The sequence below is a fragment of the Tauraco erythrolophus genome, chromosome 3 (assembly GCF_009769465.1).
Source record: "Tauraco erythrolophus isolate bTauEry1 chromosome 3, bTauEry1.pri, whole genome shotgun sequence".
Classification (NCBI taxonomy): domain Eukaryota; kingdom Metazoa; phylum Chordata; class Aves; order Musophagiformes; family Musophagidae; genus Tauraco; species Tauraco erythrolophus.
Window position 1 is genome coordinate 60,152,354 of NC_141467.1, and position 20,047 is coordinate 60,172,400.

At 36.0% G+C, this 20,047-nt stretch overlaps 1 protein-coding gene across 3 annotated transcripts in view; it reads right to left on the reverse strand.

Annotated features, from left to right (window-relative positions):
- Positions 1-20,047, reverse strand: part of ST18 (ST18 C2H2C-type zinc finger transcription factor) — a 169,786-nt gene that overhangs the window by 107,334 nt on the left and 42,405 nt on the right. The window lies entirely within an intron of this gene.

Consider the following 20,047-nt stretch of genomic DNA (forward strand, 5'->3'; position numbering starts at 1 on the left):
AAATCGTTTCTAAACAGTTTGCACAAAAGTAAGGGAAAGCCATAAGATTTGGGTTTTTTTAACCTCAGTAATCAAAGAGATCTGCAAGAATGCCAGATCTTTAATCGTAAAGGCTTTAAAATGCTTAGATTCAGAACGGGATAACAACTATCTGAAAAAAGAGGGAATTTCCATGGACTATGCTTGCTTTCTTTTCTTACACAGTTTGTTGAACAGCATACATGGCCAGAGGCTATTCTGGATCTAATCCTAGGAAATGAGCCAAACATGATAAATAAGGATGAATGCTGGGAGTGGCTAGTGTTCACCACGCTGTCATTAGGCAATCTAGATTGCAGTCAGTAGCCCTCAGTATCTAAGTATGTATTTTCTTCTGGCCTTTCTAAAAGCAGTCTTTTAGCTTAACACTCAGTCACTCCCTCTGTGCTGGAAATTTCAAGAATATGTGGAGATCTCTAGAAACTAAACACTTGTTCAAAAACTCCAGGTAGATCAACATGTACTCTATACTTCACATTGAGGTATGTACCAGGCTAACAGATGTGAATTGCTTTTGAAAATGTTGATCAGACTGCCTAATCCTATGCCCATACGAGTCGTCAGCAAAATTCTCTTATTGTAATCATCAGTAGAAAATTAGGCCCATCCCTCCTAATAGAGAAAAGGCAATGGGACTATCTTGCTAAAATATTTGCAAATAATTTCAACTAATAAAGACAGATAAGATGGCAACATAAAAAGTGAAAATTTTGGATCAGGTTAATTTTTTCTTTTTGACTTAACTTTGTAACTATTGAGCAGTTTTTCCCCAATTTTGGAGAAAAAAGTAAAAATAAAACCCAAGCCTCCCACCTCACCACATAAACAAACAATCCTCATCTATTCTTCTTTTCTTTCGGAGAAAATATGCCAATTTGTATTCCAATTTTTCAAGCCAAAGTTACAGGGGGCTAAAATAGGGCTTATAATGGATGTTGATTGCAACCCTAACTATAGAGGGGCTACTGCCTTTCCATAATAAAGAGCTGCACATTTCCAAGGAGAGAAGGAGAATACTGCTCTGTGTGACTTGTAATTTTTCTTCTTTAAATTAAGGTTGTGTCTCAGGAACTTTCTTAGTTCTTTTAACATGAAGTTTGATATTTCACTTCATGTGGTTTTAATTTTGATCTAGCACACTGACATTTTACAGTTGATCCATTTTAGAAATGGGGAAAAATATGAAGCTTTGCACTTTGTTAGAGCTGTGATCTTAATTTAGTTTGGAGTTTTGTTTTTTTTTTTTTCTTTTTCTATGAAAAGGCCATGCAGGCTAAAGCAGCAATTTAAATGTATTTGGATTTAGCTTGCTTGCTTTGTGCTGTCTTCTTGCTTAACAGTAGAATGATTTTTGGCTGTTTAAATTTCAATCTGGAATGAGCGCTGGCTGTTTTACCTTTTTCTAGGCATAAAACGGAGGAAACCGCAGAGACAGTGTCAGGAATGTAAACTGTGGTCATGATAACCAGTGCCCAAGTATGAGATGATGAGCCTCAGTTTCTATCACACAAAGGTTTAACTAGCATTAAATGTTTTTCAATTGACTGGATGCTTCACCACCATTAAAGACTGCTGAGAAAAGAGCAACAGGAAGTAAAAGAATGAGATTATGTAAGCATAAATTTAGATTTTTAAAAATATTTAAAAATCAACTTTTTTTTCCAGGTGTCTTCAAGAGAGTGCAAAAGATATAAGATCTGGTAAAACGGACATCCATGGAGCAAAGATTTGAGTACATATAAATCCAGACACATTCCCTTGTCTCTAAAACTTTGATGTAGATTCAACTCCATTTTTAACTGTTGCTCTATTGCTACTAATATCTGCATAAACCCGTCAAGCTAGCATTTGTATTGTGTTTATGATTAGTGAACTCAACTCTTTTAAATGCTTTCATCATACTGATAGGTCAGAGTATCCTTCCTAATTTAAGAGCTTTGCATTAAGGCATTAAATTTACGAGCCTACCATACTTACAAGCATACCTACTGAGTATAAAGTATTTCACCTTTTTAGGTACAATAGGCAAAAAACTTGTACAAAAGAGGAGTTTTTTCCTGGTAGATTGAAAACTCTTTGAAGCAGAACTATAATATACCAATGAGTATTGCTAAAAGACTTGTGCATTTTAATTCTTTCCTGCAGTATTAACATCTTAAGTGACTATGGAGGAAATTAGTTTGAAAATTTAATTCTCACACACTCATATAATAATTTGAATGATGGTATAAAGAACTGTATCTGAAGACAAAATTTACTTTTTAGCATCTAAAAGGTATGAAAGATAATCCACACTGCATTTTGACACCTGATTCAATAGTAATTATCTCCTAAAATTACTGCCTAAACATATAACACATCTATTTTGTTAGCAGGTATTCATGAATATTCCCTTTCATGCTAAACTTATCCTTTCCAAATATTACTAAAAACAGTAATATTGTTGCTCAAAAGTATTGTTCAGAAAACAAGAGTGTGGCATTTCACACTTGAAAAGGGTGCTCTTACATTGCTAGAGAAGAAAACTGGAATCATGTTTTTCACGTATCCAGGAAGAACATTTTCTTTCTGTTTCAGGCATTTGAAGTGAAAAAAAATCTATCAAGTCTTGAAGAAGCAGTAAAACTTGTTTTTATCTTCAAATTTATATGTGAATTAATGAGTGAAAGACCATTTACTAGTCATAAAACATTAAACCACACATGGACCACATTATACCTTTTTTTTTTGTTTTATAAATTAGTTTTCAAGGCCAGGTTGGATGAGGCCCTGAGCAACCTGATCTAGTTGGAGATATCCCTGTTCCTTGCAGGGGGGTTGGACTAGATGACCTTTGAAGGTCCCTTCCAGCCCTAACCATTCTATGATTCTATGATTCTATGATTCTATATACAAAATGTTTCAACACTTTTTATAATGTATCTAAAACATAATTTTATGCAGCAAATGTAAAAGCAATGTCTGATTATATATGTACCACATTGAATTCCATTTCCATGCAAAACCAGCGTGACTCAAATTATGAGGGTAAAAATTTAAGTCCCTTAAATAAAAAATAAATACAATTTTCCCTTTTCAAACAAAATGCACAAAATACATAACTGAAGAAATGTACATTCAGATGATATTATTTAAATGTGAAGATAGTGTACCTTCCAGGTTGTCAAAAAGAAGTAGCAAATGTAATATAAGATTCACGCTAGTTGAAAATCCGCTTCTTTGCATTTGTACCTTGCATTAAGAAAATAAGTACAAAGACAATTCCTTGAATTAAGATTTATTGCTCATTTATTCAAATGACAGTAAGAATTAGAGATTTAAATCACTATGGTTTGCATCTATCCATACTCATCTAGGTTCTGCAAGAGTTGCCTAAAATATCATGAATTAAGCTATATAGATCTCTAACTCCACAGAGGTTACTGATATTAGATTAAAATTGAGTAAAGCCAGAAAAAATTATCAAACTGGGAACAGATCAACTGATATCTTTAATTCTGCTTAGTAGGTGTGATTCACTGAAAAACAAAATAAAATCACAAACGCACTAGGAATGATGTAAAAATGGAGCATTTGATTATCTTCCTAATTAACTTACTAAAGATATGACTAATTTTATAATGTTTTAAAATATACATATGCATTAATTTGCATGTTGCTTTGTTTAGAAAGTCAGTTAAGTACAGAAATTCTGGTGAGTTAAGCACTGTCAAATACAGAACAAGAACCCAAGAGCCCGTAAGTACCAGTATAATGACTTCTTCTCTAAAAGTCATCTTCAGATAAATCTGTGATTAAAGCCAGAAAGTGCATATCTAGGCCTCTGATGTCTTACTCACTTGCTTAATTACTTAGTTCTGTTGAAAGTATTCTGTTCTTTGTCTTGGAGGCTTAAACTTTCCATAAAAAACTGTACATCCAGGAGTTTAAAACACTCCTACCTTATTCATACAACCCCACTAGACCTGTCACTAGCATGAAGCCTGTCACTGGGACTATAACACATCTCAGTGTGGCTGACAGCATTCCTAGGGAAAAAGTGCAGTTCATTGTCAAGTATCGACCAGGAACAACACACCACTAACTCTTAATGGCTAGTTTGAGTGTTATAACCAGTCTGAAATGAACTTCCCAAAGAATAATAAACACAAAGTAGTCGCTTTCTATTAAAAGAACAAAATAATTAATGGTTTAGGGGACAGTAGCAACATCTTAACAGTTTTTCCAAAAATCAGCGGATAGCCACTGCTTGTTAAGGAGAACAGGTTCAATGTGCTAGCTGTGAGTCTAATGACTTAACAGTCATTTACTTCTAAGTTCCCACATGAAACATTGCAAAGGGCTAGCTATTCAAATAGCAATGCTGAGACTCAGTGCAGAAGTGATACCTAACAAGCTCAGAATTTATTTTCTTTCATTAACTTTAGACCTTAAACATAATATGACATTTTTTGTGGCTTAAAAGTATATAAGCATCTGTTAGCAGAAGCCCTTTATTTCACATAACAAGAGAATTCTGTTTATAGTGTGTCACCAGCTGCTCAGTCAAAATGGATTCTATTAGAACTAATTTAATTTTACATAAGTTGATCTATTTGCATTCTGAGTCTCCAGTTAAACGGCTAGGTACTATTTTGTAGACTGATCCCGCTTCAAGCCTTAGTGTATGGACAATGCTTAATCAGTGTGTACATCAGGAAATAAACATAATCAGCAAGTGCACTAATTACACCAGGAAAATTTTGCAACATGCATACACTGTATGGATTAACAAGGCAATTCATTAGAAATCTTAATTATGGAATATTATACTTTCCGTACATTTTATTTTATGATGCTTCAGATGAGTTTTCTCTACATACAGAAGCCATTCACACTTCTCAAAGTAGACAGTGAGATCGTTTTAACTCAGGCACATCTGTGTAGCCTCTAGTCTGGAAGCCTCTATGGAAAACATGCTTTGTTATCTCCAGCCAGATAACCTGATATGCTCTCTTAAACAAGTAGTTGCTAATCAAACGTTAATGTGCGGATGATTGAAAAATAAATACAAAATAAAACATATAGATAAAAATGTCATTTGGTGATATGGAGCTTCTCCTCATCCTTAAAACCAGTTTTTATTGTGTTTATTTCTTAAAAGTCAACAAATAAACACCCAGGGATTGAGACACAGCACTCAGGTTTTAATGAAAAAAGATTCCATTGAACTCAGCATGCTTCAAGCTTTTAGTGTAAACTGCCTGCAAAACTCCAGTCTGAAGTAGAGACGTCAATAAATTCCAAAAGTGCATGATAGTAAATATATGGGCTCTTCTTCTCTGGCAAACAATCCTGGTTAGTTGACTCCCTGTCTAACAAAAGGGAGCATCTTATTATACAACCTCACGTAAACTTCTTTCTGAAGGGGTTCTGCATGCGGAATAAAGGAGTCTGGTCTCATTGGAAGTATAGGGAATCAGTCAAGCTGTTTGTATTGACACTAAGTGAACTTATACAAAGCACTTTATCTGTCAGGCAGAAGTACTATCATATAACTGACTTCGTCTGAAGTTGTTCTGTACCGATGGAGGAGGCCTCCAAAGGTTATCACAGCTTTCTTCTGTGTAGCCAAGAAATAGGTTATTTCAGAGCTGCACATTAGTAAGCTCATTGTATTATTTCTGAGTCTCACACGTACAGCTTTCATTTTACAGAGAAGACTACCATGATTTTAAATAATGCTGAAGTGGTTCCTACAGCACCTTCTGAAGAGGGAGACTGGCACTGTTTCCAACAGTAAAAGAACATGTAACTATGCTTAGGAAATAAGAAATATTTAACAGGACAGAAAGCTTTTGTAACTCTGCTCGTCTGTCAGGTTGTCCTGGTTTCAGCTCCACATCCAGATCGTCCAAGAACATCCCTTAGAGCACGTGTACATTTGACTCAATATTCCAATGTTTGAATGGGAGAAAAATAAGAGTGGAAAGTCCCCTAGCACATTCTTTTTAAACTGCTGGTTAGCATGCTTGAGAAGGAGGTTTATACACAGGCAGAAAAACATGGACCATCTCCTCTCTAACATGACATAAGGCATCCTTGTTGCCCTTTTAGGAACTCTGTGCTCCATTTCCATCTTTATCTCAAAATATCTTGTGGGACGTGCACATATATTTTCAGCTCAATAGATGCAATCTGCATAAACCATCAGCAGATTCACCATTGGGAAATACTTTAGCCATCACAAGAATGGGCGAAATGATGTTATGAATCTTTGCCATTACCATAGTCTAGTTTATTTCTCAGAAAATAAGCGTGTCTGAAGTCTACTGTTAATTTAGTTTAGGTCCAATGGAAAGGATGATGTCTGAATAGTAGCAAACGGGCACACTTACATGTTTTCCTTTTGCCACAGTACAGGACAAATTCTGTTCTTCTTTATACTGTGCTTTGGATCTAAAATATTAATTCGAACTGCCAAGGTTGCCTACCCTTTGATATCTGTAATATTAAGTGGAATAAGTCAGTTGAAACTTTAACATCACCTTACCTTAAGATGAGTAAAGTCTATGGGCTTTAACTGTAAACTTAAAAAATGCTGTCAAATAAGAGTTACACTCTGGCTTGTTGCTAGCAGAAATGCCAAGCAGTGCCCATATTAGGATGGTCCCTTGGCATCTGCATGAGTCATAAACGTGTCTTTTGGCCACTGCTTCATTTGTTGCTCATTATGTTTGTTGTGGACTGGTAAAGGCAGATATAAATAGAAAAATGCTTACGTAATATGACGGACAGATTTTGTTTAAACATTTTCAATAGCCTAGCCAAAACCTGACAAAGTAGCTATTATTGGCATCTGAAAATTCCCATCCCATAAAGGATTATTCATGTATATTTAGGCCACAATTACCATTTTATTTGTGGCAACAGGCATGACAAAAAAAAAAAAAAAAAAGTAGTGAAAAGCAGGGGCTAATATATTCAGTGAAAGCACTTAGTAGATATATGAAATATTCATGTAGGGGACACAGGGCTTAACAGCACAATAAAAATGCATTCCCAAAACAGAAGCCAGATCACTTAAATGAGATGGAAAAGGATATGTGACAGCACCAGACCCTTGTCCAGAGTACTGGCCTAAAGGCAATGAAATAAGTGAATTGACGATTTGGGTAAAGCTTTTGTTGTTGAGAGTAATAATTCACATATTCTTTGTATGAACATGACAAGAGAAAATTACTTTTGCATTCAGTTCTTCCTTCTGTCCTAAATCGGCCTATGATACAGCTCAAGTTTCTTAAAAGGACATTGGTCATCATCATAGTCCAACAGTATAGAAAATATAAGATTAAAGTTCTCAAACTTCCCTAATCCTGCAGTAATACTTCTTTTCACTTCAGAGATGATTGTACTTATTGGTTTCTTGAGACCACTAAATTATCATATTGCCTGGCTTTTAATTTGAGTCAAAAAATAAACTAAGATGCCTTTTTATAAGTTCACTTGAAGTATAAATTAATTTGCATTAGTTTATCAGTTACAAAGTATATTTGCCTTTGAGCAATGACTTTGTCACATCATCAAGTCATGGAAAATTCAATCTGTCATAGGCTGAAGGGCCGAACTATAATAACTTCATTACAGCATCACAAAGGGAGATACAGGAAATTATATTGACGGTAAATTATTTCTCTCAAATCTCAACAGTTAAAGGACTTTTCTAATAATATCAATTTAGAAGAATACAATCCTATGTCATTGCTGATTTCACAAAGTGTAGAGGTCATACTGAGCAAATGTGGACAAAACGGTTATTCCATTTGACTGTATGCTATAAAATATGAGATCATCACAGGCTTGGTTCAGGGAACCCTTTTCTACTGTTATCACCTTAGATCTGAGTTATCAGCAACGGTGATAAACAGCAGTTACTTGCATTTAAACAATACAAATTGTCAGATTTGTCAGAATTGTCTTAAGAAATAATTGTTAACATAAGCCTTCATAGGGCCCAAAGACTTTGTTCAGGACTGTGGTATTGCTAACTGGGTTTATATATAACTACATATATATATAATTGCTGCACAATAGATATTATCCTGAACTACATAGCTAGTCCTAGTAAAATGATACAGCCAGGTAGAAATGGCTATCGATGCAGTTGTGAATGAAAAGATTGCAGAAGTAGTTTAAGCTGGTACCTGAACTTAACTCGAATAGCTAATCAGCGAATTTTTCAATTGCAGCAGCTTACCTATCTCACTCACTAAAGCATCTTATAATCACCCATATTTGCACATATAAATAAATATTTTGCATGTGCAAGATACAGTATTTCCAGATGCCAAGTGCCGACATTTGAAAACGTGGCCCTAAGTGTCATATACTACACTTGATTGATGCACACAAATCAAAATGACTTCAGAGAGAGTTCTACACACAGATTGAGGGTAAGATATGGCGGTAATAAAATGAACATTAATCTATGAACAGTGTTGTTCTCCACCACAGGGCAATGATAGATTCACTGTAAACCTTTTCCATCTGTCAAGTGCACTGCAGCGTTCTTGTGTCTATACTAATATTCTTTCATATTTATGGCCGTGCTTTTTTGAACACCAGTCAAATTGAAAACAAAATATACTAAATAATGATACAGGTGGAAAAATCCAGGAAACTGGCTTGGGGAAAAAAAAAAGACATAACTTGCAAATGAATCTGTCTTTAGGCTGAATGACGAATTCCAACTAATAGCATTAATATAACTAAAATACAAATATTGGGAGTCTGTTTATTGAAATGCTTGTCTACAGTTCTTCGCACTGGAGAGAAAAGAGCATATGCTAAACCACTAGCAGAATCATGGTTTAGAGGAAATGGTCAACCTCCGCATCAGCAGTGGAGGAGGACTGCAGTACTTCTCCAGCCCATTAGATTTATTCCTCAACCTGAGTTTACCTTAGTGTTAAATTGAAGATGAAACATGATGTGAATGTACAAAAGATTTTACTTTTACAGAAAACATCTCAAAGCAGGTTCATGCCATAGATAAATGCATTGAAGCAAATAATGAAAAAACAATACTCTAATACTTATTGCTTCATTTGCCTATAATAACTGAATTTAACTTAATAATATTATTTGATCATTTAAAGAGCTGGTTGAATAATGAAAACAATTACTCATGAGTATTTTAGTATCAACTGATGGAAAAATGTGAATAGGTCACATAATTAAACATTATTTGACTATCTATACAGCTAATTGAATAATGGAAACATTTATTCACAAATAATACATTCATCTATCTACAGACGAAAGGAAACAAATAATTTGTAAATCAGACATATGTTCAAAGGATCTGATGAATATCTGTAATATTGTCCAAAATTTTTGTTATTGTTACAAAGAATATGAAAGCTTGTTGAAATAATATTGTCATTTACAATGACAGAACCTCAAAAGGGAAATAATTTGGCTAGAATGCACTCGTATCATTAATCCACTGTATATTTAACTTGATGAATGGGATGACATTTCAAAGCACAGAAGCAAGAATAATCTCATATTTTAGGTAAAGGACCGAGAACTAGATGACCTGCTTTCTACCTGTAGTCCTATCATCAATTATTTTCACCTCCCTACCTGGAAATTACTTGTTTCTGAGCTAATTACTTTCACCTTAGGAAAAGCTATGAGCTTTATTCACAGTCTAGTGAATAACTGAATACTCTTAACTACCTTTGAGTTAGGGTGACTACAGTAACAGGAGTATAATTAACTGAAGCTCAGAAGAACAGAATGTTTGAAAGAAACAATATTCTTACAAGGAATCTCAGTTTGGCTTCTCAAGGGTCCTTGTGAGGGGAGCTTTCACCAGTGGGTGAAATCAATGATTAAGTGTGAATAACTTCAGCTATTTTTGGTGTTACTTGACACTCTACAAAAATAATTGGCTTGAAACACATGAAACCAAAGTGGTTGGAAGCACAAACATAAACCATGAAAACCATCCTCAGCTGGTGTTCTATGCAGTCTTTGAGTTCACTTAGCTAGTGCAGAAGCTGAGGTGATGAAGCAGCAGGGAATAAATCCCTTCCTTCAGGAATCTCTCTTTATTGAAAATGCCAAGTTCCCAATGTCCTTACCTATGAGCAAACACCAGTCTTTGGAAGATGCAGTGGGCTTTCATTATGAACATTGTCTGTAGGGACTTGGAAAAGCGGTGAACGACTTTACCCTGGATGAGCAGCATTCAGCTCTTATCTCTGTGCTTTGTCTCCAATTATTATTAGCCCACTTATTCATAAGAAAGGCTTTCCAGGGCACGGTACTGGGTGAACTTTATAAAGGATTCCTGCCTGATTCTCTTCAGCAACCCCAGTTCTATTCTTGTTTTCTGCTCCTGAGCAGAAAGCAGACTTAAAGGGTGCAAGGTATTTGCTGGTACTCAGCAGAAACAGGATACTGAAACCACAGCAGAAAACTTGAATTAAGAAAAGGGAACATTGTTGTAAAATAATAAAAAAAAAAAGAAATTGTTTTTCATGCCTTGAAAAGAGACCAATTTTATTCTTGTAAGGTCAGATGGCTGTTTATTTTCGTCTGAAGAGGTCACTTAAAACTATGTAAATAAGTCTAAGACCATAAATATAGCTCTTTCTCAAACTAAAGCAAAGGCTAACACAACCAAAAACTCAAATGCTAATTTCTGATTATTCAGAAATCAGGTGAAACTGTGTTATTTTGTATTAAGGCACAATACTAAATGTCAACAAGAAAAATCAGCTTGAAGTTAATTTTTTAACCTTTTCTGTTCTGTCAGAAATGGAATTTCCCCCATACTTTCCTCATTCAAATAGAACTCATGCACTTTAGTGAAACATTTTAACTTTGACAGAACTGCACATTCTCTGAGCAGCAACACTGGTCAGCCTTTAGCTATAAAGCTGCATATAAATGAGTTACTTGAACTAGCTTGCAAAGCCAAAACCTGAATTTTAATATAGTTCTGTACTTTTTTCTGTACCGTTCTCTTCAGAGTACAGTATAATAAAGTACAGGTGATGAATATTTATTCAACCCTGATTATACTTGAGCTGCATTAGTGTACTTTAGATTAAAGCTCTGTTGTTTCTACTGCCAATTCTCATGCATGGTAATTTTTTACATTTTAGGTCTTTTGATTTACACATAAAACTGTACTTATTATAATGTCTGCCTTATTAACCTTCTTTTCTGTTCTACATTCTATTCATAGTGGTATTGTATTCATGCAGTGGGTTATTATATTTACAAACTTGCCTTATTTAGTGCAAATGTAGAAATTACTATTATTGACTATGTATTCAGTACAAAACTTGGCTATTAAGACTGAAAGTAAGCTCTTATTCTGCTTAAAATATTCCACTACCAAGAATCTGAATACATTTATTTTTATTTTTCAATTAACAGAAATGAAGCTCTTGCTATTGTGCAGTAAAAAGTGGTGGTGTCTCCACACACAATGCATATCTTACAAGATACTAGCAACTGGAAGCCTGACCATGCAGCACCTTTAGATACCAAGAATACAACTTACTGAAGCCATTAATTTAGTAATGCATCTGGGAAGGCCACCCAAATGTCATCCATATCATTCAAGACATTGTTTCCTTAACCAGTCCTTTCAGAGTGTATTTGACTCATGGACTTGGTTCGTAAGATATTATTGAGAAGGAAGTTTCCCAGTTAGACACAGTCTGGTCTGACTAGGCAAGAGACATGAATTATACAACTAGGTAGCTGTTATATCAGGTAATGCCTCATGAGCTGGTGCTACAGGGAAGTAGCAAGAGTAAAGTCATCTAAGTCCCACTGTAGCGAGTTTGCTTATGATTATCTCTTGACAGCACCAACATCACAAACCTTGGGTGTTTTTTTTCCCAGCTTTTTTTTTTTTTTTTAATGGCATACTAGAGAGAAGAACAAGCCTCTCTTGATAGACATTATCATCTACTAATCTGAACCAAACTTTAGCACTCACACATCTAAGACCTGCAGAAAAGAAGAGACTCATCTACATGTACCAGTTCAGTGCTGAGGGAAGCATTTCTTCCCAGTCCCAATCAACAACTAGTGTAATGGCAAACAGTAAACATAAAGCTCACTGTAAACTGAGTAAGAACAGAGCAGAGCAAAAGCATTGTCTCTACTCAAGTACTCCATAGTTAAACTATTTTTCATCCTTTTCATACAAGTTACTGGATAGGTGTCAGCATTTTACTCTATCACCATAACCAAAATCTTGGGGGAAAAAAGCAGAGAAGAAAAAATGGAGAGGAAAAAACACACTGAAGATGTTATCTCTTCTGCTGGCTTTATATGTGCTTTTTCTTCTTCTTCTTCTCTCCATTTCTCTTCCTTTCTCTTCACACGGTGAGGTTACAAAGACTATAAACATATAAGGACAAAAACCCAGAGTTGGGCATATACATAGAAAAGTCTAGGTAAGCATCCTGAAGCCAGACAATAAATGTCATGTCAGAATCTCATAATCCTGCAAGATCTTACTTTCAGTGCACGCAATAAAGTGCTTTCAAGATACAAGCATATCTCAGTCTATTGAAAACCACATACATGTTTGCTAGACTGCCACTGCAAATACTGAACATTATCTATGGTTGTGCATCTCTCTGCCCATGGCAGGGGGGTTGGAACTATATGATCTTTAAGGTCCCTTCCAACCCTAACCATTCTATGATTCTATGATTCTATCTGTGAGCGTCAGTTCCTTCAACCAAATTTATCATGGTGCTCTACAGGACCAAAGAAAGAAAGTAACAATGTTAAAAATCACAATATCTGAAAATGGAACGATGTGAGAAGTGAAATGATATATGAAATGAAGAAAAAGGAAAGGACTGAAGGGAGAAATTAGATAGCTCATTATTTGTTATTTAGAATTCTACATTAACACCTATTTTTCTCTTTCTGAGAACATCTTGTAATGCCAATTAGTCTGTGTACACACACACAAGCACACGCACATTTCCTGATCGAAGGAACTAAGAGACAGTCAAAGAAAAAGAAAGAACAAAGCTGTGGCAAAGAAAGTGATATAGTACAAGAAAGGCAGAGTGCAACAATAATACAGCCACTTAAATAAAACTCAGGTAGAACCTATGCAGGTTGTTTTGATCTAGGCATTTGTAGGAGGCAATCACTTTCTCAGTTACATTTCTTAATGAGATAGAGTAGAGGCAAAGTGAGTAAGTACTGCCATACCAGGGGGCGTGTTTCTGAAAAGTGGATTTCAGCATTCCCTCAAGAGAGCTGTCACCTCACTGCAGCTGAGCGACTTAAGAGCACAAGTCCATTTGGACAGTCAGTTTGTCTTAGAACAACAAAAATGACAGATACACAAATGTCAGCTTATAAAGAACCTGGAAGACCTTGAACATCCTCAGAGCCAACCCAAGTAGTCAATTATCATCCCCCAAGAGAAAATTTCCTTCATGAGAAAAAATGCAGAGTAACCAACTTGATGATGATGTACCTTAATGACAAAGAGCTTCAGAAACTCACCAAACATGAAATATTAATGAGGCAGTAGATCCTAGAGAAATCAAACAGTATGCACTACCAGAAATTAAATTGTTAAATATTTTGGCTAACTGCCATTTCAGTGATCATTAGTCTGAAATATTTGGCTAGTAAATTCAGTATCTTTAATTTTAATCAGATTTGAGTGTTTGCAAATGATGCAGCTGTTGCTATAAAGATAATTAAATAACGAAATAGCCAACAACTTTAATTTTGGTAGTTTTTTTTGTGAGATTTGAAGATTAGAGTTATTTGCAAACTCCTCAGACCCCACTGCTCTCAGTACTGAAAAAGGAACAATTTCAATGCATGATCTGTGAAATATATTTGCAGTTTTAGTCCAGTTCCAAAGTATGACAGATCCACAAATCTCACCATAATAACAGGCATCTTTGTTTCCAATCTCATCAGACAGCCAAAAGAAACCACAGAGATGTAATTATGCACCTCCCCTCCTTACAATTGGTCCCACTATGTGAAAAGCAAGCTGATGGCATGGATCAGGAAGAAGGAATTCACAGTTCTCGCCATCAGTACTGTCTGGTTTTGGTTGTTAGTAGTGGACAACACATCTGACTTTAAAGCTACCATCATGCCTCTACACCAAGTTGTGGAATTATAAAAAAGCTTGCTTTTCTTATTTTGATTATGATGAATGTACTGAGTCACATTCTGCTCTCACTGCAAATCAATATATATTCAAAGGAAATCAACTGACCCCAATTGAATTACCCTAGATTTGTCTTGGCATAGTAGTAGTGATCATCAGCTCTACAGGTTGCTGCTGACCTCTGGCTTGGAAGGCAAGTTTATGTTTAGTCTTTAGCATCAAAGGCAGCAAAATGATTATTGGAAAATAACACAAAATACAACTCTCTCCTCAACTTTGTAATGTGTTGCTTTTACTATACTTAAATCTAATATCTTGAAATAAGAGTCCTATAATGGACTTTAACTTTACCTGGAGGGATATTCTATCAGGGAGAACTCCAGGAAGCATTAAATCCTATGAAAAAAAAGAGTTGCTCATGCAATTGTGGATAATGTTTCTAGTCTCCAAGTACAGTTGCCTTGTTTGCACACCTATGACTTCAATGAGTATTCACAATCAGCCCACAGTATGGTAGCCCAGAAAAGATCCAATCTTTAAAAACTCTTCATTTTTTTTCTGTAAAGTAGCACAAGGCACAGCATGAAATATTCCAGGAAGTGTAGATACAACCTGACTCAGTGGTGATGGCATTTTGGTTCCAGCAAAACAGGAGGTTTTTATGCAAGAATCACGTTCAAAATCACACAGAATTTCTCACTGACACTGACATGAAAGTCAAAAACATGTCCTGGGTGTCACCAGGGTAGCCACATTTTTTTTTTGTTGCATTTATATGCTAATCACATAAGAAGCAAAAATAGGCTTAGATTGGAAATCAAAGATTGGTTGTATACAGGTAATAGAGTGCTCGAATGCTTTATTTAAAGATAGAAGGCTCTTGAACCAGGCTTTATTATTGAACTAAGACTATCTATCCTTTTTGACACTTTTTAAATTAAGTTCTTCCTCTAATTTATGTTTTTGTCAGCTTTCCTCCCTTACCTGGCTTTAAACTGATTTTTTTCCTCTCAAAGTAATAAACTACTTCGGAGAGGAGAGAAAAAAATTTTAATGACCCTAGGAATTCAGATTAACAAAATGGATCATTTGTATACAGCTGCAGAATTATGAAAGCTTTTGAAGCAGAGAGAGTCTATAGCATTTTACCAGCAATATACTGCTTCTACGCATTGTCACAAAATTCTTGCTCGCACTCCCTACATTCTCAATTCTCGGCATGCTTAAGCGGGACCACATCCCTTTGGTGCAAAATTAGGAGGTCAAAGTTAAACCAAAGGGATAATGTTGAGGTCAAAGCCATCAATGTACCCTTTTTTTAATGCTGTGATGGATAAACCCCACCAGTCCTTGTATCGAAGCAGCAAACAAAAGCCTGGGTGAGCCTGGATTTGCACCACCAGTCATGTTTGACTCTTTACTGGCTGCTCAATCTGCTTCCTTATTATTGCTAATCCAACTTGCTTCCCGGCACGGTCTGCATCCCGTCTGACTTCAGCAGAGATATAGGGAGCTGGTTCAGACAAACAGAGCAGGGTAGCAGCTGCAGCCTGATGAGGGGTGGCAGCCAGATAATCTACTGTGATGTCTTGTTGGAGAAAATTTGGGACAATGTAATTTCCCCAGTTTGACATGAAACCCTTGTCAGAGTAAGAGGAGACTATACGTAGCACAGCCAGCCTTCGGCTGCTGTAAGCAATGTTTGTTTCTCTCTTACAAGAATTAAGATGGTACATGCTTGCTTAAAAGGTGGCTTCAAATTTTTAATATTTTTTGCTTTAAAGATATGAATACAGACTGAAAAGATGAACTAAATTTTCAAGAGGAGAATGATAGCAGGTCACACTTCTTCCCTGTTTCACTTCTCTCTCTTTCCCTGTCTCCAACGTGATCTTAATTCTTCCTATCACTGAGTCATGCTACAGGCATTTTTTGAGACTCCTTTAAAAGTAAATAAAGGCAAAATGATTTTTGAAAAAGCAGTTACTGATGTGAAAAGTGATCTTGTTTTCCTCCATTAAATAGAGTTACATTCACTAAGTTGTGCGAACATCCACTTCTCGTACTCATTCACTTTTCAAAATGGCATCTTATTTTGGCACATCTTGCATGGCTCGTGATTTAGTTTGAGAAAGAGAAATACAGGTTTCAAGAGCTCTGAATTCTTAAAGAACAAGGCTTCATTAAGGCAATTTTGCTCAGAGAAACATCCAATAATGGCTTTAATGGAAATAATATTTCCAGCCAGGACTCTCTGTGGACATTCTCTTTCTATATTAGAATGTATATTTTCTATATTAGAATGTATTTTCAATATAAAAAATAAGTATACTTAACTAAAATTAAAGCAGCAATGAGACAGGATCTTAACTTGCCTTCAGAACCTCAGTGTGTCCTTTAACTTTAAATAAAGTTTCTATGATGGGCTGAAACTCATGTTCCCTACCTAGATTTTTCAGCAGAAATTAATTTAAACTAATTTTTCAGATTTATTTTGTACTGATGTTGCATGCCATTTTCATACCAATTTTCTTCAGCTTTGGCCTTCAGAATTTAGATAAATATAAAACAATGCTTCAAGTGAAGAATATGAATGTCCTATATGATTCATTATTGCAAATGATGTTCACATGCCTGATTATTTCTAAAAGTTTCTCTGTGAGTCCACTTCCATAGATACAATTCTAGCACTGGTATTTTTTTACTTTCTAATATTGCAGCAACACTATCTGACTCTGGTATGGCATAAAACTAACCTGTCCCATGGGTCCAAGTTTCTCTTCTGTAGAAGCTGGACCATGAGGATGGATGGGAGAGCTGAAGCCCACTGTGATTTCACTCTGGACCTGGCAGTTCATAAGTCTGGGTCTGATGTTGTGGAAGCAGCCTAAACTCACCATTCTCATTTCTCTGTTTATACCCACATGAAAATAGAAACCTAAGTATTCAGAGAATGATCCTTAAATGCCAGACACACAAATAAAGATTTAATAACCTGTGTAAGTAGCTTAATTTAAAAAAAAAGTGCTGAAAGTGTGCAATGCCCGTTACAAGTAATGAAAATTCGTGAGTGAGAATTAAATGTAGTTTAGGTACCACAATCTAAAACTTAAGTAATCAATGTTAGCTTCTGAAAGTTGTGTCAGCTAAAAAAGAATACGTTCAAGTCATCTATTTGTCTGTAGAACAAGTAAACAGTGATTTCAGAAGCTGCCTAAGCTTTTCCTGGCTACATGCTTCAGATGTGTTTTACCAGCATACCACTCAGTCTGTCCTGGGTTTGGATTTGATGTTTGAGTTTTGTCAGTACATGGATGTTGCCATTTTGGTGGAAACAGGAACATGGAAGTAAATTAATACTGCATTTGCAGTGGTGAACAAAGAGCAGAAAGTATTGTACATTTACAGCGGTCGCTACAATGAATGGAAAAAGAAGAGACAAAAATGAACAAATGCAGATTTCTTTGTTACTATGCAGTTACTAGTAACAGAGTTCCACTTCTTTTTTTTTTGTATGCCATCCTTTACCTCATTTGTCTAAACTAAATTAATTAACTTTTAACTACATTTGTCACTAGATTCTCCTTAAAATACTCAAGCATGGAGTCAAGCCAGAGGGGAGCTCTGACTTAAAATCAGATTTCTCCTGCAGAAACAGTTATCTTTGAGAAGAAAAGATTGGAACCCAATATGACTTCATCAGTTGTAACAGCACTTTTAGATAACTAAGTGTTTACAAAGAAAGGACTGTGAAACATGCTTATGCGTTGTAGCTGCTGTTCTCAGTCTCCCCATGAGTCCTGACTTCTGAATGAAATCAAAGAGTCTGGTGTTACTGAAGCAATTGAATTAATACTTCTGGGGCTGAACAGATCTGTCAGGAAGAGAGACAATGCCATAGAGTGTCATTGTCTTTTCCACTTCATTATTGATTCTCTGTCAGCATACAGTGCCCCCGCCTCACTGCATGGTGTGCACTGGTGTCATGTGCCATGTTTAACACCTGGGCTCATGATAACTGAAGAAATGCAGCTCGACAGTCCTGTCATTGCATTAGCTGTACCAGAAATATCATTTATTCTTTCCTTACAAAAAAAAAAAAAAAAAAAGAAGGACAGGGGAAGCATGGGGTTGGGGTTTTTTTTTAGAGCCTTTACAGTAGTTAACTACAGATATGATCAATTTGCTTAATTAGCATTGATCTCTAACATGGCTGATGGCAAATTCTACTGCGAATAACATGCTAGGCTATTTTATATTATATTGCACCTATATTATCTCCTGTGCAGACAAGGAAGCTCTCAGTTGAATTTTTGAGGCAGATTATGTGCCACACTCACATACAAAAACACACAATGCAGAAGTATCATTACTCAGCAGAAAACATGACCTTTTACCATTGTAGAAATATTTACATCAAGTGTCATACATACAGAATGCCTAGTGAGGCCAAGAGAAATTACACATCTGATCATAAACAACCAAGTCCATGCCCTAGCATTATAACTGCAAGGCAGCCTTGCTGTGTGACTCTGAGATGCTAGCTACTAGGCATGCATGTGCTTTTGGAATAGGTAATAGTATATTTTCAGAATAACCTGACATGCAGTATATGATACTAGGGTAGATGTTTTAAAAGTGTTAAAAATTTGTCCAAGCTAGATGGGAAATATCCATGATACATCACTAAATACCACATACCTTCAGATAATCACCAGTCAGGCTCCTTCACATCTATGTTGCTGGGCAAAGTGCATTTGAAAATAAAAGTGCATTTTGCTCAGATCGTGTGCAAGTCACCACAGAGGACATCCTCCATCGGCACATGAAGGAGCTATGCTTATGTCATTGAGCTCTTGATTTGTATTCTATTCAATATGTTTTCTCAGTTCCACAGTTATGCTTCATGTTCATGAAATTGCAATGCCTGGAATATAGAAAAGCTAGGGTCTCATTTTTCTTTCATATAGTATAATGGGAGTGGTGATGGCAAAGTAATTACGCTTCTGGGTTGCTGTGTAGATATCATTAGTATTAGTAACAGAGATACAATGTGTAAAGCTGCTGAGGTACTTAATGCCATCTCTGTTAGTGACAGCAAAACAGCAATACAGTTGCATTCAGTTTGTTCACACACCCAATTATTACAATGTAGTGCGTGTCACAGTACGTTAGAGTAGTTCAGGATTTTCATTAAGGTTTCTCTTTTCAGTATGTTGCAAGGTGATCCTAATCATTTGCTTTGGTCTCGAAGCAGATACATGAAATCTCAATTCAAATGTGAAATTCATTTGCATGAGTGAATATTTCCCAGAATAATAAGTGCAAACAAAAAGGTAGATGCCACTCGCTTTACTGCAGTAACTAATAGGTATCTTTAAGAACTTTTCTTTGGTGGATTTTCCAACATGAGATCACCTAGGGCAAATTTGGGTGTGAGGAACAGTATCCAGAAAGAAGTATGACTCAAAGGAGCCACAATTCCCTGTCCAGCCATGCATGTATGGGGAGAAAAAAGGCTGGTAACTTGTAAAGGCCTGTTGCCATATACTGCTGATCAACTCTGTCATATGGAGGAGAAAGAAGTCACAGACCTATGCGCTCACAGGTAAATGTCTCTGGGCGGAACAAGGTGTGAAGCCAGTGGGAAAACATATGTTACAGAGTACACTATTTGCTCTTCCTCCTGTGTTCAGGACATAGTCAGGCATTTGCAATATGAATCAGGAAGTTAGAAGAGCTTTGGGTTTTACAAACCTACCTTTTCACTACATAGTTCGCCAAAATCTAGCACAATGAGACCGAAAAGGTTTGAAGGAAACTCTTCGCAGA